Below are 12,079 nucleotides of genomic sequence, written 5' to 3' on the forward strand. Positions count from 1 at the left end.
AAACATCAAAGCTGCTTAGGAACCGTGAACAGACACAGAGGCATGATTTTCTTTCCCTGACGGGAGCCATCCCCAACTCAGAATGCTCATATCTTACCAGTGACCTCCATGAGTTGGAGAGGGCAGCATCTTTCTAGGGTAGCAACGTGATGGACCACAGCCCATGGGACTTAGGGCAAGGTTATCTGGGAATCCACACACTCACCATTGTTACATCATGTCTGGCACAGGGATAACTTGATGATGGTGTGATCAATGAAATAAAAATTCCTTAGTCAGACACCAAAAGCTGGCCACTCTAATCTATTCCCAAGAGAAATTCTTGCCCACATGCACCAAGAGACACATACCAGAATGTCTGCAGCAGTACAGCTTGTGATAAGCAAAAACTGGAAACGATCTAAATGTCCACCACCAGTAGAATGGATAAGTCAATTGTGGTGCACCCACCACCCACAAAGTGGAATGCACAGCAGGGAAACGAACAGATCACAGCTACGTGCACCCGCACGGATGATCTCAGGAGCGTGAGGATGAGTGGAACAAAAGGGAGCTGCAGACAAACACACGGCGTGTTACTCAATGTGTATGAAGCCCAACGATGCGTCTGTTTATGGATATAAACATATGTGGTAAAACTCTCCACAGAAAAGCAAAGAAATGACGAACAATGATGAAATTTCCAGCAAGCAGTGATCTCTGTGTGGGGAGAGCACAAAGGGAACTTCAAAATAACGGTGTTCTCTTTCTTGGGTGGTAGGCATTTGAGCACTCCTGGAATCATTAATTCTTTATATCTTACACATATGTTGTGAAAGTTTTTGTAGTAACGCATTTTATAAAAATACTATTTTTATTTATTTATTTATTTATTTATTTATTTTTGGACTGACTCTTTCTTACAAGGATATTCCCTTAACACAGGAAGAAAGTAGAACATACAGAACGTCTTTGAAGGGGGCTCCAAAAATACTGTTTTAAAAAGCTGCCTGATTATGAGAGAGAACTATAGAATCATTCATGCCTCAAACTGAAGGGATTGCAAATGTTCAGGGGAAGGCAAAAACAAAGGGCTGTCATTCCAGAGCTTTCTCCTGCCCTCACACAGTCTGAGGTCTGATATTCCCAGGGCACACCTGACTCTTGATTCTGTGACTGTCACTCAGATAAGATGAACTCTGAGTTAAACATGGTCTGGGAGCTGCTGAGTGTACATAATCCTTCCTCTTTCTTAGAAGTGACCAAAACATATCCGCTGGGCTGGGGCAGGCGTCAGCAAACTGCAAATGCATGGGCCATACCCGGCCTGACAGCTGTTTTTGTGCTACCTGTAAAACTAAGAATGGTTTTGACTTTTTTTTAATGGTTGAAAAATATCAAAAGAATAAAATTTTATAACATGAGAAAATTATATGAAATTCAAATGTTAGTGTCCATAAAAGTTTTTTTTTTTAGATTTTTTTTTTTTATTATTTTTTTTTGGCTGCGTTGGGTCTTAGTTGTGGCACGCGGGATCTTTCGTCACAGCGTGCGGGCTTCTCTCTAGTTGTGGCATGCAGGTTTTTTCTCTACTCTAGCTGTGGCACACAGGCTCCAGGGCGCATGGGCTCTGTAGTTTGTGGCATGCAGGCTCTCTAGTTGAGGCGTGTGAGCTCAGTAGTTGTGGCGTGCAGGCTTAGTTGCTCCGCGGCATGTGGGCTCTTAGTTCCCTGACCAGGGATCGAACCCGTGTCCCCTGCATTGGAAGGCGGATTCTTTACCACTGTGCCACCAGGGAGGCCCCAGTGTCCATAAAGTTTTATTGGATCACAACCACATTCATTCACCTGTGGCTCCTTTCGTGCTACAACAGAAAATGGAGTAACTGCCTAAAGTATTTACTATCTGACCCTTTGCAGAAAAAAACTTGCCTCCCTTGTCCTAGAGAAAAGATTAAGAAGTAAATCAGGTCAGGTACAGAACCTAAGACACAAAATTTGCTTCTGTGCTTATATTGGACCTCATTTCATATGAAATATGTGGCTGCTTATGAGACTATATAATAAACTATAGTATAAATTTAAAAAACAAGGAATATTCTGGCTAGAATGGGGAGACAGGCCCAGACAGAAAGACCATCCAGGGCATGAGATCTACACAACTATCAACACTGGAATACCAATCTGTGTTTTGAGCAGACAAAGCAGAAAGGTACACCATTGTGGAAAAAGTCACGTAGTTCGAGGAAAACAAACAAAAACGTAACAGTTATTCGGAGCAAAGCTGTTCTCCCATCAGGTGTGAAGCCATCAGGTGTGATGTCCTGACAACACTGCCCCCGTGACAGCTCCCTGCGACCCGAGCCGACTATACTACTCGACAGCACAACAGGAAAGTGGCAATTCTGTGTAGCCCTCTGTCAGGCGGATCTACTAAGTAGATGTGACCGCATTTTATCAAAAAGAGACCATGCTCAGGCTTACTGGGTCTCCAGTATCATCTTCTCCCAGGAGCACAACTAGACTGTGCGTTTGCCAAGTCCAAAACCTGCGCCAAGCAAGCCACGTTTTGGTATCCGTGGAGAGCACGATGAAATGTGCGTGCCATCTGCACATCCTAAGACACTCAGAACAGCCCACGGTCAGCTGCTCAAGCTCGGGGAGAACAGCTATGACAGTTGGGCATGTGAGCTGGCTCAGGAGCGGGGGCTTAGAAACAGGGATTGCCATCCCTCTGGGCCTCCTCTCCAAGGTCTGCCTGACCCAGTCCATCTAGAAGCCCTGACTCACCCCCCACTGGAGCTTTAGGGTTGCCATGGCAATGACTGTCCACAGAGGAAGGAAGAGGCAAAAGGTCAAAGGTCAGCATGACATGAAGAGTAGAGGCTAACAGGTTGTGAACACCCAAAAGAGCATCTACAGACATGAAGCAAAACTTTAAAAAGGTGAAAAGGTACAAGATGCTGGATTTAACCTCAAGGGTGCCATTTAAGTGCCTACCTCTGTGTGTTGGTCCCGTGTCCAACTGCTGACGGGAAAGAGCCTCTGCTTCTATTGCACAACAGCACAGATGCAGTCCTGAGCTGGGGATCAGGAGCTCTGATCCTGCCCTGAAAGCTCGGTGGGAACTTAGCCAGGGCAAAAGCTGCTGAGACCAGTCTGGTTTTACAGTCGTCCCCAGGTATCCACAGGAGATAGGTTCTAGGACCCCCTCTGATACCAAAATCTGAGGATGCTCAAATCCCTTATATAAACTGGCACAGTATTTGCATATAACCTATGCACATCCTCCTGTATACTTTAAATCACTTCTAGATTATAATAATTTATAACGTAATTATTATTATACAATGTAAATGCTATGTAGATAGTTGCTGGCACACAGCAAATTCAAGTTTTGCTTTTTGGAACTTTCTGGAACTTTCCGGAACTTCCCCCCCCCAAATATTTTCGATCCAAGGTTGTGGAACCCATGGATACAGGGAGACAAATGTAATTATAAAAGAATAATCAGTACATTTATATAAAATATTTTAAATGATATATTTTATTTGTATATAATTTTGGAAGGTAATACTTTCACATAGTTCAAAAAATCAAGATGCTTTGGAGAGACACACTGAGAAATCTAGCTCCCACCCCCTGTCCCCCATGCATCCCCCCCCACAATAGATGACCATTTTATCGGATCTTTGGTGTTCACCCAGCTTCTCTTAATGCGTTTACAAGTAAATACGAATACATGGCCTTATTTTTCTCTCCCTTTCTTACACACGAATGTATATGCTGTTCTCTACCTTACTCTTTCCCCTAACAGTATAGAATGGAGATCTTTCCACATGGGCCCTCTCTTTTCTCTGTTACAGCTGCAGAGTGTCCCCCTGTGTGGCTGGACCCCATGTGCTACAGTGGACACACAGGCTGTTTCCAGGCTCTGCTGTCACAGAAAAACGTGCAACGTGCAACCTTAACCAGAGTTCACTCTCTGTGTGCAGGTTTGTTTGTAAGATAAATTCCAGAAGCATATCAGAGATTTTAATTCCCCTTCCCCCCAGGCTACTATTTTATAAATCATGTTTATTTTTGTCAATGGCTTTAGTCACTGATGAGAAACACAAGAGATGGGAACTGGGGTAGCAAAAGTCTTGGAATCCTTTTTTGGTTGGCAGTGTTAGAGAAAGAATAATAGTATGTGCCAAGACTGTCCCGTGGTCCTGCATCTTCTCCTCCTCCTCCTTGTTAACACTGACAAATAAGGAGCTGAAAAAAGAATAGCTGAACATATGGGATATAGAAATAAATGCTCTTAACAAGTCTTTGAAAAGGGAAGCCTTGAGCCCTACTGCCCTGCTGGTCTGTGGTTCTGAGGTTGGGGACACCAAGAGAAACTCCAGGTGTTTCCTAACTCTGTTGTCATATTTATTTATCTCCTACACCAGTGTATTTCCACATGTACCCGCTTTCCCCTCTAACATGAGTAGGGGTGGCTGAGGGCTGGGAGCATGAAGGATCTGTGAGACACAAGCCAAACTCAAGGTGCTTCTTACCCTGGCCACCCTCAACTAGGAAGTTCAACTCAAAACTTCTTTTTATTCCTTTCATGTCAGGCTGTGTGAGATGTTAGGAGTGCAAAGATATTATCCTTCTTTTTTTTTTTTTTTTTGGCTGCACCGCACAGCATGCAGGATCTTAGTTCCCCGACCAGGGATCAATCCCGTGCCCCCTGGAGTGGAAGCTCGGAGTCTCAACCACTGGACCACCAGGGAAGTCCCATGATCTCTCACCTTGAGAAACCTACAAAAAGTCAACCCTGGGATGGGCAGTTCGATAGTTGCCAAAATACAGAGATGAGCACAGGACACAAGAAGAGAGCCTCAGCAAGGACGGGTTACCTGGCCCACTTGTGCTGCACTGACTGTAGAGTTTCCAAGTGTGGAAGGGAACAGAGGCAGCAGGTGGAAATTAGGGCAGCAGGATGTGGCGGGGGACTGTGGAGGGGCGAGAGGCAGGGATAGAAGATGAAGAAGGCATGTGGACGGATAACTGCTGACCACCTGGTAGACCCTGCTCAGTGGTGCTCAAACTTCTGCCTGCACCAACATCACCGGGGAGCTTGTCAAATGCACATTTCCCAGGCGCAATCCACAGAGGTCAGATCTAGTAGGTATTAAGTGGGTTCAGGAATCCACAACAAAAAATCACTCTGAGTAATTCTGCAGATTATCCAACTTGACTTCAGGAAATGCTGCTGAAGGCAATGGAGGTGTAGGGTGACAGGAGTGACAGGCAGGCCTTAACCATCCAGGTTACTCTGGAGCTGGCAAGTTACGAGGAGGTGGGAGGCCAGGAGACCAGTAAAGGGGACGACGCTGCACGAGGCCAGGTACATGATGATGGGGCTGAGGGCATGGGCTTATAGAGCAAAAGACAGAGTTAGGGTAGAAGTGAATGGACTTATAACTGATGCCCACTGTCCAAACAGGCACAGAGCAGGGAAGGAGCCCGATCTGCCCAGGGTGGAGGCCAGCTGCCCAGAGGAAGGATTTTTAAGTTGGGATCTGAGGATGAGCTGGCATTAGTGAGATACCCAGGCAGATGCATGTAGGCTCCTGAAATTCACAGCCAGTGTTCTAAGGTAGGTATATGTCCAAACCTCCTGGGGCTGCCACAAAGCCACACTGCGTGTGCCCTGAGCATATCTATTAAAGTTTCTCCTGCCTACCACCCTGGTCTAGGACAAGCTACAGCTATGGGTACAGTCACAGAATCTCCAGTATTCCAACAGCAGTGCCAGAGAGGGGCACCATGGCCCTGGTTTCTGGAAGGGTAGAGAAGGGGAGATCCTGCAGCCTTTCTGGACACTTTTCCTCCAAACCCCCATGTACTTAGAAGGGGGAATGAGGGAGTGGGCAGGAAGGAGAGAAGGAAGAAAAGAGCTGCTGCCCTGTGACCTTTGCCCTCTCCTGTCAACCCCAAACAGAAAAGGGTACAGTGCAATGTGACACCTGGTAGTGACAAGACAAGGGAGAACACATACTGCACAGGTGGAGAGTGACCTCACATCATCACTTCCTCCAGGTGTTGCAGAATTCTCCTAAGCATCCTGTGCCCTGCCAGTTACCTGAGGCCTTCGTCTATGAATTTATTGTTGGTGGAAAAAGAGTCTTCTTGGAGTCTTCCCTGTGGCACTGAAGTTCCAATATCCAGGTGCCCTGGGCTGGAATCTCGAGAGAAGCCATTGCCCACCGGGCTGGGGAGAAGCGTTCTCAACCCTCCGCTCTCAGAATCAGCGGGGAGCTCTGAGCAGCACACCCGTGCCTGCCTCCCCAGGCTGGCAGAGGGGCATCTCGGTGGAAGCGGGCGTAGGAACGTCTTCAGAGCATCTCGGGTGACTGTGACGCACAAGGAGGGCTGAGCGCACTTTCCGGGGAAGTGAAGTGGGTGAGACTCCCGGCTCCAGCCCGCGGAACTTCCGTCTGTGTGTATACTGGTACATTCTGGAGTTCTACCTACAGTTTCCTCCGAGGAAAGCTTCCGCTGATTTTTAAAGCCTGCAAACCACTGTATATAGGTAAGTTTCTATATAATCGTAACCGTGTTCCTAATTTTATTTTTTTAATTATTATTTTATTTATTTATTTATTTTTATTTTGGGGTTGTGTCGCACAGCATGTGGGATCCTAGTTTCCCTACCAGGGATCGAACCCGCGCCCCCTGCATTGGAAGCACGGAGTCTTAACCACTGGACTTCCAGGGAAGTCCCCGTTCCTAATTTTAAAATAAGGCATCACTACCTCAACCATCCTTACAGCACTCTCAGTAATTCTGAGCGTGTAGCCTACTTATATATTACTTACTGGTAAACTATACAGAAGTAGAAATCTAACAGTATGCACATTATAAAGTACAGCTAAAATAGAAATATTAAACGGATGAGATAAAATTCACATAAATAGAAGTTCAGGGGATCGCCAGTCCCCACTGGCCCAGCAGTGGTCGGGGGAGGGAAAGGCTGATTACCAGGGTGGGAGGTAAACCACTGAATCTCTCAGATTAAAGCCCCGGAACATTGCTCAGCTTAAATATATTTTGAAAATGCATGTGTGGAGAAAATAGAGGACCTCCACAGGAAAAAGCTGGTTTGCAGGTGAACAGATGGTTAATGGGTAAGCTCTGTTAGTTCATGCAAAGAAAGCATTTCTAATTTAGAGTTTTAAGATCCCAGGAGGTCAGATGGAAAAAGAATCTTCCCCTTAGAAAAGTACCATGGGGCAAAATGCCAAGGCTATAATCTCTTTTCCAGTTTAAGTTAAACCTCTGGAAAACAAACAGGAGTTTTCTCTTGAACAAAGGCACAAGAGAGAAAGGGTTCTAGACCTAAGGCTTCCTGAGACCAACACAACACACAGAACACACAGTAGGATCACGTTACTTCCCTGGGGCAATTAAACAGGAAGGCAAGTCAGCGCCTCAGAGACACAGTTGATCTTCAAGGGCTGCTGACCAAGTGCCAGGCACTGTGCAGGAAGCTACGACCAGCAAGGAGCAGGGCACGCCCTACCTTGCAGGGCTCATGGTGGGTACGTGAGTAATTACAGTAATTTCAAATCCTCCGGAGTTGCAATTTCAATAATTACTCATGTACCCACCATGAGCCCAAAATTGGGGCCCAAAATTAAGAGGGCCTCACAGGGGCCCTGTGCTGGCACCAACAGGAAGAGAAAGGGTGGGAAGATGGTCCCAGGCAGAGCCCAGATGGGAACTGGAAGAATTCCTGACTGGCAGGAACATCAAGGGCTGAGAGACGGCTGGAGAGCTTGAGATGAGACAAGGGACAAAGGAGGGGTGACAGTGTGTGTGTGGCGGGGGGGGCTCCCTGGGAGCATGGGGAGTGTGGAATCTATGCAAAAGCCCCATGGGGATCCACCACGGTAGCATCTTCAGAAAGGTTAGGTCTTCCTTTTAGAAGTCATACTCTGACTGCAGGGTGTGGAGTGGAGCGGATGGGAGGCTCTGCAGGAGGCCTGGACCAGAGCCAGGCCTCAGCCAGAGAGAGGAGAAAACAACCATAGCCACAAATAATGACACAGATGATGGTCATGGTGACGACGACACTGGGAACCAGGGGCTGTTGTCAGTGCTTTACACCTATTAATTCAATTATTAGTCCCAACAACCTCTGGGCAGGTCCACCATCACCCCCTTTTCTGGGACAAAATGAGGCACAGGGAGCTTAAATGACTTACCTTAAGTCAGGCACTCATTGAAAGGACCAATGAAACAGACCTAAGAATGGCTGAGAAGTCAAATAAGATGTCATCTAAAGCCTAGAGCAGTAACTCTGTGATTGCTTTAGTGGGATAAAATTTACATACCATGAAATCACTAAGTGTACAATTCAATGATTTTTAGTAAATCTATAGTTGTGCAATCATCACCACAATCCAGTTTTAGAACACTCAGATCCTCCGAAAAGTCTCCTTGTGCCCATTTGCAGCCAATCCCTATTCCCACCCCCGGCCCCGACCACCAAATCCACTTTCTGTCTCTAAAAATGTATGCAGTAACATTTTAAGTCAAAATATATTGAATCATTTGGGGATTTATTATTTTTCCTTCCACTGAAGACATTCAAAGTACCTAAGAGCTACTTTAGGAGAATAAGGCAGCTTTATTTTTAGGTTGTACAATTTTATACCATATGCTATTTCCCTCCCACCTCTTTGTTCCTCACTGAAAATGATTTATTCTGCTTTCTGGCATTAGCAGTTTGTTTCCGAGTATATTTATAATAGAGTCAAGCACATATCAAGCTAGCACGATCTAGAGTCAAATACAATTATCTTTTTAATGTGAGATGTTTCTCTGTACACAAAAATAACGTTTTATTTCATTTTTATTTCAAGGGGGTCATTACTACGGAAAAATTATAACATCTCCCACAGAAATACAAACACTAATACTTGAGTAACTCAAACCCTGCTAATATTTTTTCCTACCTGTTCACAACTGTAACAGTGGTACCTCCCAGCATCTGAACAGAAATAATTTTTCCGTTCTGTAATCTGAACAAATTTTATTCAAATAGCCATTGCATAAGAGAACTTGCTGAATTTACTGGGCTCCCATGAGACCCAATTTTTCTACCATAAAACAAGGCCCAGGGAAAAGTAGTCCTACCTCTTCTCTCCTTCTTCCAAATTTCTGCTCTGTTCTGGGCTGTGTGAAGGAGGGAGTCTTCTCCAGGCCCTTCTTGAAATGCTTTGCCATCAAGCAAGTGCATCGACCTTCCCTGGGAAGGCCTTGCTTTATCCTCTTTACCCTCTTTAGGCAACTTCCTTCCGTGGGGCCTTTGCTTAGCTTCCCTGCCCTTGCCACAGCCCCAGCCCTGCCCCATCCTGGGCTCGCCCTCATCACCAAGGAGGTGGATCCATTTGTGGTTCCCAAGTTCCTGCTTTATTTGGAAGTCCCAGCGAGGGGCACAGGTGCAGAGCGGCCCCTGGGCCTCACCTCCTCAGCCTTGCCTTCTACTCTACACACATCCCCCCAGCTCCATCCACGCCACTCACTCCATGGCTGAAACTGTACACGTCCCACCCCCCCACCCCCAGGCCTCCAGCTGCAAAGAGTCACCCACACTTCTTCAACCTTGCTGGGACCGGGTGGTCTGCCTCTCAGCCCCTCTGGCTCCCCTCTTTCCGTGTCCAGCCTGGGCCCCAAGGTCCAGCACTTCTATGAAGCCAAGGAAAAGCTACCAGGTCAGGCTGGGCCCTGGTCCCCACAGTGGTCACACTGCTCTTGACGTCTCCCTTATGAATAGCTCGAGAGCAGTGACTCCTAACTGGGGATGAGTTTGCTTCCCAGGGGACATTCATCTGGAGACAGTTTTGGTTGTCATACCTGGGGCAGGGGGTGCTCCTGGCATCTAGTGAGTAGAGGCCAGGGATGTCGATAAACATGCTACAGGCCAGCCCTCACAACCAAGAATTACCTGGCTCAAGGTGTCAATAGAATGTGAATCTATGAAAACCTCAAAATGAAAAAAATTTTTAAATTCAAAATTGCCAAGGTTGAGAGACCCTGCTCTAAAACACATCCTTCTTTACATGTGAGGGCGAATTTCAGCCCGTACTGACTAGTCAACTGTTAAGTTTGTTTTAATCTTAAAAATGGATTTGTGTTTTGAAGAGGACTCTTAAGAGAGACATGTAACAAATGTCCTTTGATCCAGGTGTCCACACTTGTGCTGGGTCTGGACATGAGCCAGGTATATAACCATTCACCTGGTAAGAGCGATCAGAAGGCAAAGAGAAGGCCAGGGTCTTGGAATGGGCAGCACATGAAGAGCCCTGAAAATACAAACCATGAAGAACCAGTAGCAAACGCCAGCCTCTATTTGTCCAGTGGTCGCCTGGCAGAGAACAGCCTGTCACAAGGCCAGGGAGGCAGTGACTGATCCCAGATCAGAAAATGTCCAGGGCAGGTGGGTTTCAACTGGGCTTTGTGTGGTGCAGGCCCCTCCTGGGCCCTTAACCCAGAGCAGACCCCCTCTTATGGGCTTTACGTGTTGTACTTCCAGATGAGACTGCATTTAAAAAAATGTTTCCTTGGCTAAACAGAGTTTTAAAACCACTGGTCCACGGGCTATATATCAGGGTGTATCAGTTAAGATTCTTTTTTTTTAAATTTGTTTATTTTATTTTATTATTTTATTTTATTTATTTATTTTTGGCTGCGTTGGGTCTTCGTTGCTGTGCGTGTGCTTTTTCTCTAGTTGTGGCGAGCGGGGGCTACTCTTCGTTGCGGTGCGCGGGCTTCTCATTGCGGTGGCTTCTCTTGTTGCGGAGCACGGGCTCTAGGCGCACGGGCTTCAGTAGTTGTGGCATGCGGCTCAGTAGTTGTGGCTCATGGGCTCAGGAGTTGTGGCTCGTGGGCTCTAGAGCACAGGCTCAGTAGTTGTGGCGCACGGGCTTAGTTGCTCCGTGGCATGTGGGATCTTCCTGGACCAGGGCTCGAACCCGTGTTCCCTGCATTAGCAGGCAGATTCTTGACCACTGTGCCACCAGGGAAGCCCCCAGTTAAGATTCTTAGTTGCAAGAAACAGAAACCAACACTGGCTGATTTAAGCAGAAAAGTATTTCATTAAAAGGATATTAAGGAGCTAGGCTTGGACGATCAGGAACAAGAGGCAAACGTGACCCAGAACTATGGTGGCAAGGACCCCACTGTCTCAATGCCAAATCCCTGATGTAGCAGCCTGTGCAGCTAACAGTAACCAGCCCTGGACATCGCTCCCTGTCACCAGCCATACTCTCTCCCTCACACGATCCTGTGCAAACTGTCCCTATGGCCACAGTGAGCTCTTCTTTTTTTTTTTTTAATTGTAACAACTTTTTTCTTCCCCTGTGCTTCTTTTTATAAAGTCCCTATAAATTGAAGTTTGGGTGGATGTATTTAAATATTTCTCTTTTTTTAACTTAAGTATAGTTGACTTACAACATCATATTAGTTTCAGGTGTACAACATAGAGACTTGACATTTTTATAGATTCAGAGTGAACTCTTCATAGTTCTTGAGTTGTTAGTGCCACTGGCTCCCAACTCAGAGATTAGAACGGACACACTGACCTGCAGAGCCCAGGCCCTAGCTGCAAAGGATGCTGGGAAAGTGAGCCTTTGCATTTCCAGCTTCCCCCATGGGTGGTGGACTCTGCTGCCCATCAAGTCTTATAAGGACAGAAATTTTCTAAGCACAGAACGGGTAAAGTGGGAGGGACAGTGGGATATAAGGGCTCTGGGTCCTCAGAAAGTACAATGCATTGACAAGAGGGGAAAAAGGGCCCAAGGATTATTTATTTTTTTTTTGTATGTTTTAAATGTTTCATATCAAAACTAAAGGTCCCTACTTGGATGCCAAAAAACAAACTTCACTGTTTGGCCTAGAACTATGCAAAAGACCAAGGACATGGAAGCAGCTACCAGGCCACTTGGAAACCTGGTTAAAGAAAAAGAAACTTCTAATTTTCACCTGGGTTGCTTTTAGGTGAAATCAGATGCCAGTACCACTGGGCTTGGCTGAAACTAACCAAGGAGGAGAGCCTC

General features: G+C 46.3%; 1 protein-coding gene across 1 annotated transcript in view; it reads right to left on the reverse strand.

Moving 5' to 3' along the window:
- Positions 1–12,079, reverse strand: part of EEPD1 (endonuclease/exonuclease/phosphatase family domain containing 1) — a 115,518-nt gene that overhangs the window by 83,628 nt on the left and 19,811 nt on the right. The gene's annotated exons all lie outside the window — the stretch shown is intronic.

This window comes from Balaenoptera musculus, chromosome 9 (assembly GCF_009873245.2).
Source record: "Balaenoptera musculus isolate JJ_BM4_2016_0621 chromosome 9, mBalMus1.pri.v3, whole genome shotgun sequence".
Classification (NCBI taxonomy): domain Eukaryota; kingdom Metazoa; phylum Chordata; class Mammalia; order Artiodactyla; family Balaenopteridae; genus Balaenoptera; species Balaenoptera musculus.